Source organism: Neovison vison, chromosome 13 (genome assembly GCF_020171115.1).
Source record: "Neovison vison isolate M4711 chromosome 13, ASM_NN_V1, whole genome shotgun sequence".
In the NCBI taxonomy this organism is placed as follows: Eukaryota; Metazoa; Chordata; class Mammalia; order Carnivora; family Mustelidae; genus Neogale; species Neogale vison.
The window spans coordinates 529,873-535,872 of NC_058103.1; positions in this window are offsets into that span (position 1 = coordinate 529,873).

Below are 6,000 nucleotides of genomic sequence, written 5' to 3' on the forward strand. Positions count from 1 at the left end.
CCGACATATTGTCTATGTTGATAGCCGTTAGCTCTATTGTGGAAGGTCCATCCTCTGTATTTTTCTTCTGTTGGGCATTCCTCCTCCTAGTCATTTTGGTGGGAGAAGACTGAACAGATGTAGCTGGATGTATCCACTCTGGTGCAGTCAAGGTGCACCCTGGAACACTTCCTGATCTCCGTCTCAGAGAGAAGCCTCAGTCTGGGTGCAGAAGCTGAATAAATTCCCCCTTGGACGCTGGCAGTGCAGGTTCCAAGTTAAAGACCCTGGGGGCGCAGGATCTTTTGCTCGTCCCCAAAGCCAAGGCAGTGGCGGCTGTCTGGGAGCTCCTGACCGCCAGAGAGGTTCCAAGCAGCGATCGCACACTGAGATTTTGCCGCCGGCCCGGGCTGGGAGTGCCCGGCTTGCGCGCACCTCTTTTCAGAGGCGGCTGTGGGTCGGGCGCGCGTCTGGGGCACTGAGAACGGGGCGCTGGTCCGGAAGCCGCAGGCTGGGCTTTTGCGCGCCTCTGTCCGGGGAAGAGTTTCGCGCTCGCGCGGCTTAGACTTTGAAACAATGGCCCGGATCAAGAAGCGCCCCCGGGCCTTAGAAACCCAGGAGAGCTGGAGCGACGTGCGCGTGCATCTCAAGCTTTGTGTTAGGGCGAGTGCGCGTTCTGCAGACCGGCGCGGCTCCCGTCCCCTCACAGGAGCCGGAACCCCGCGCTCTGGGGCGCGCTGGCGGCTTAGGGACCAGGAGCCGGTTTCTCCGCCGCACTCTCTCTGCCTCCGCGCCGGGGAGGCCGTCTGGGACCGGGGACTTAAGCCCCTGTCCCTAGCCACCCCGATTCCCACAATTTGCCCCCGCGATCCTTTGCTCTTTTGGAATGCTTTCAACCAGTCTCCAAGTTAATGCTGGTCCCCAGATGCAGCGCACTCTCGCTTGTATCGGGGTATTACTTTTGCACCGGTCGCCTCTGGTGGCTCCCTCTCCCTTTTGTTTATCTTCCGATATCAGTCCGCTGTTCCCATTCCGCTTTACCTGCTCACTGGCGCCTTCTGCCCCTGTAGAGATCCAGACGTGTATGATTCTGATCTCAGGCTGATTTCATGGGTGATCAGAGTTCTTTGGTAGGTAATCAGCTCACATTGGGGTACCAGCTGAAAAGACGCCTCTTCCTAGTACCCCGCCATCTTGTCCTCCCTCTCTTTCTTTCTTTTTGAACCTCTTTTTATCCCCTTTCTCGCCCCTCATGATTTGGGATCTCTTCTGAGTTGGTTAAAGCATATTTTCCTGGGATTGTTGCCACCCTTTTAGTATTTCACTTGCTCCTTCATATACTCTTGTCTGTACAAAATGACAAAGAGGAAAAATTCACCACAAAAAAAAGAACAAGAGGCAATACCGAAGGCTAGGGACGTAATCAATACGGACATTGGTAATATGTCAGATCTAGAGTTCAGAATGACAATTCTCAAGGTTCTAGCCGGGATCGAAAAAGGCATGGAAGATATAAGAGAAACCTCTCGGGAGATATAAAAGCCCTTTTGGAGAAATAAAAGAACTAAAATCTAACCAATATGAAATCAAAAAAAGCTATTAATGAGGTGCAATAATGTCTCTACACCTTAAAGAACTGGAGGATCAACAACAAATCAAACCAACTCCACACATAAGAAGGGAAATCATCAAGATTAGAGCTGAGATCAATGAGGGAGAAACCAGAGATACAGTAGAACGTATCAATGAAACTAGAAGCTGGTTTTTTGAAAGAATCAATAAGATCGATAAGCCATTGGCTACACTAATCCCAAAGAAAAGAGAGAAATCCCAAATTCATAAAATTAAAAATGAAAAGGGAGAGATCACAACTAACGCCAAGGGAGTAGAAACAATCATCAGAAGTTATTACGAACAGTTATATGCCAATAAGCTTAGCAACCTAGATGAAATGGATGCATTCCTGGAAAAATATAAACTACCAAAATTGAACCAGGAAGAAATCGACAACCTGAATAGACCGATATCTAATAACGAGATTGAAGCAGTGATCAAAAACCTCCCAAAAAACAAGAGCCCAGGACCTGACGGATTCCCTGGGGAATTCTACCAAACCTTCCAAGAAGAAATAACACCTATTCTCCTGAAGCTGTTTCAAAAAATTGAAGCAGAAGGAAAACTTCCAGACTCTTTCTATGAAGCCAGCATTACCCTGATCCCCAAACCAGGCAAGGACCCTACCAAAAAGGAGAATTTCAGACCAATATCACTGATGAATATGGATGCTAAGATTCTCAACAAGATCCTAGCCAACAGGATCCAACAGCACATTAAAAAGATTATCCACCATGATCAGGTGGGATTCATCCCTGGGCTACAAGGATGGTTCAACATTCGCAAATCAATCAATGTGATACAACAAATTAATATGAGAAGAGAGAAGAACCACATGGTCCTCTCAATTGATGCAGAAAAAGCATTTGACAAAATCCAGCATCCGTTCCTGATTAAAACGCTTCAAAGTATAGGGATAGAGGGAACATTCCTGAACCTCAACAAATCTATCTATGAAAGACCCACAGCAAATATCATCCTCAATGGGAAAAAGCTTGCAGCCTTCCCATTGAGATCAGGAACAAGACAAGGATGCCCACTTTCACCACTCTTGTTCAACATAGTATTAGAAGTCCTAGCAACAGCAGTCAGACAACAGAGAGAAATAAAAGGTATCCAAATTGGTAATGAAGAAGTCAAACTCTCTCTCTTCGCAGATGACATGATTCTTTATATGGAAAACCCAAGAAAGACTCCACCCCCAAACTACTAGAACTCATACAGCAATTCAGCAGCGTGGCAGGTTACAAAGTCAATGTGCAGAAATCAGTGGCTTTCTTATACACTAACAATGAAAATACAGAAAGGGAAATTAGAGAATCGATTCCATTTACTATAGCACCAAGAACCATAAGATACCTGGGAATAAACCTAACTAAAGAGGTAAAGGATCTGTACTTGAGGAACTATAGAACACTCATGAAAGAAATTGAAGAAGACACAAAAAGATGGAAGACCATTCCATGCTCTTGGATCGGAAGAATAAACATTGTTAAAATGTCTATACTGCCTAGAGCAATCTATACTTTTAATGCCATTCCGATCAAAATTCCACCGGCATTCTTCAAAGAGCTGGAGCAAACAATCCTAAAATTTGTATGGAATCAGAAGAGACCCCGAATCTCTAAGGAAATGTTGAAAAACAAAAATAAAGCTGGCGGCATCACCTTACCTGATTTCAAGCTTTATTACAAAGCTGTGATCACCAAGACAGCATGGTACTGGCATAAAAACAGACACATAGACCAGTGGAACAGAGTAGAGAGCCCTGATATGGACCCTCAACTCTATGGTCAATTAATCTTCGACAAAACAGGAAAAAATATACAGTGGAAAAAAGACAGTCTCTTCAATAAATGGTGCTGGGAAAACGGGACAGCTATATGTAGAAGAATGAAACTCGACCATTCTCTTACACCGTACACAAAGATCAACTCAAAATGGATAAAAGACCTCAACGTGAGACAGGAATCCATCAGAATCTTAGAGGAGAACATAGGCAGTAATCTCTTCGATATCAGCCACAGCAACTTCTTTCAAGATACGTCTTCAAAGGCAAAGGAAACAAAAGCGAAAATAAACTTTTGGGACTTTATCAAATCAAAACCTTCTGCACAGCAAAGGAAACAGTCAAGAAAACAAAGAGGCAATCCATGGAATGGGAGAAGATATTTGCAATGACAGTACAGACAAAAGGTTGATATCCAGGATCTATAATGAATTCCTCAAACTCAACACACACAACACAGACAATCATATCAGAAAATGGGCAGAAGATATGAACAGACAGTCCTCCAATGAAGAAATACAAATGGCTATAAGACACATGAAAAAATGTTCATCATCACTAGCCCTCAGGGAGATTAAAATTAAAACCACATTGAGATATCACCTTACACCAGTTAGAATGGCCAAAATTAACAAAACAGGAAACAACATGTGTTGGAGAGGATGTGGAGAAAGGGGAACCCTCTTATACTGTTGGTGGGAATGCAATTTGGTGCAGCCTCTTTGGAGAACAGTGTGGAGATTCCTCAAGAAATTAAAAATAGAGCTTCCCTACGACCCTGCAATTGCACTCCTGGGTATTTACCGCAAAGACACAGATGTCCTGAAAAGAAGGGCCATCTGTACCCCAATGTTTATAGCAGCAATGGCCACAGTCGCCAAACTATGGAAAGAATCAAGATGCCCTTCAACGGATGAATGGATAAGGAAGATGTGGTCCATATACACTATGGAGTATTATGCCTCCATCAGAAAGGATGAATACCCAACTTTTGTAGCAACATGGACGGGACTGGAAGAGATTATGCTGAGTGAAATCAGTCAAGCAGAGAGAGTCAATTATCATATGGTTTCACTTATTTGTGGAGCATAACCAATAGCATGGAGGTAAAGGGGCGTTAGAGAGGAGTAGGGAATTTGGGTAAATTGGAAGGGGAGGTGAACCATGAGAGACTATGGACTCTGAAAAACAGTCTGAGGGGTTTGAAGTGGCGGGGGTTGGGAGGTTGGGGTACCAGGTAGTGGGTATTATAGAGGGCATGGCTTGCATGGAGCACTGTGTGTGGTGAAAGAATAATGAATAATGTTTTTCTGAAAATAAATAAATTGGAAAAAAAAATGGAGGCTCTCACTGCTAGGATAAATGAGGCAGAAGAAAGAATTAGCGATATAGAAGACCAAATGACAGAGAATAAAGAAGCTGAGCCAAAGAGGGACTAAAAGCTATTGGACCATGAGGGGAGAATTCGAGAGATAAGTGACACCATAAGATGAAACAACATTAGAATAATTGGGATTCCAGAAGAAGAAGAAAGAGAGGGGAGCAGAAGGTATACTGGAGAGAATTATTGGGGAGAATTTCCCCAATATGGCAAAGGGAACGAGCCTCAAAATTCAGGAGGTTCAGAGAACGCCCCTCATAATCAATAAGAATAGGCCCACACCCCGTCACCTAATAGTAAAATTTACAAATCTTAGTGACAAAGAGAAAATCCTGAAAGCAGCCAGGAAAAAGAAGTCTGTAACATACAATGGTAAAAATATTAGATTGGCAGCTGACTTATCCACAGAGACCTGGCAGGCCAGAAAGAGCTGGCATGATATTTTCAGAGCACTAAACAAGAAAAACATGCAGCCAAGAATACTATATCCAGCTAGGTTATCATTGAAAATAGAAAGAGAGATTAAAAGCTTCCAGGACAAACAAAAACTGAAAGAATTTGCAAACACCAAACCAGCTCTACAGGAAATATTGAAAGGGGTCCTCTAAGCAAAGAGAGAGCCTACAAGTGGTAGATCAGAAAGTAACAAAAACAATATACAGTAACAGTCACCTTACAGGCAATACAATGGCACTAAATTCATATGTCTCAATAGTCACCCTGAATGTTAATGGGCTAAATGCCCCAATCAAAAGACACAGGGTATCAGAATGGATAAAAAAACAAAACCCATCTATATGTTGCCTCCAAGAAACTCATTTTAAGCCCGAAGACACCTCCATATTTAAAGTGAGGGGGTGGAAAAGAATTTACCATGCTAATGGACATCAGAAGAAAGCAGGAGTGGCAAACCTTATATCAGATCAATTAGATTTTAAGCCAAAGACTATAATAAGAGATGAGGACGGACACTATATCATACTCAAAGGGTCTGTCCAACAAGAAGATCTAACAATTTTAAATATCTATGCCCTCAACGTGGGAGCAGCCAACTATATAAACCAATTAATAACAAAATCAAAGAAACACAATCAACACAATCAACAATAATACAATAATAGTAGGGGACATTAACACTCCCCTCACTGAAATGGACAGATCATCCAAGCAAAAGATCAACAAGGAAATAAAGGCCTTAAACGACACACTGGACCAGATGGACATCACAGATATATTC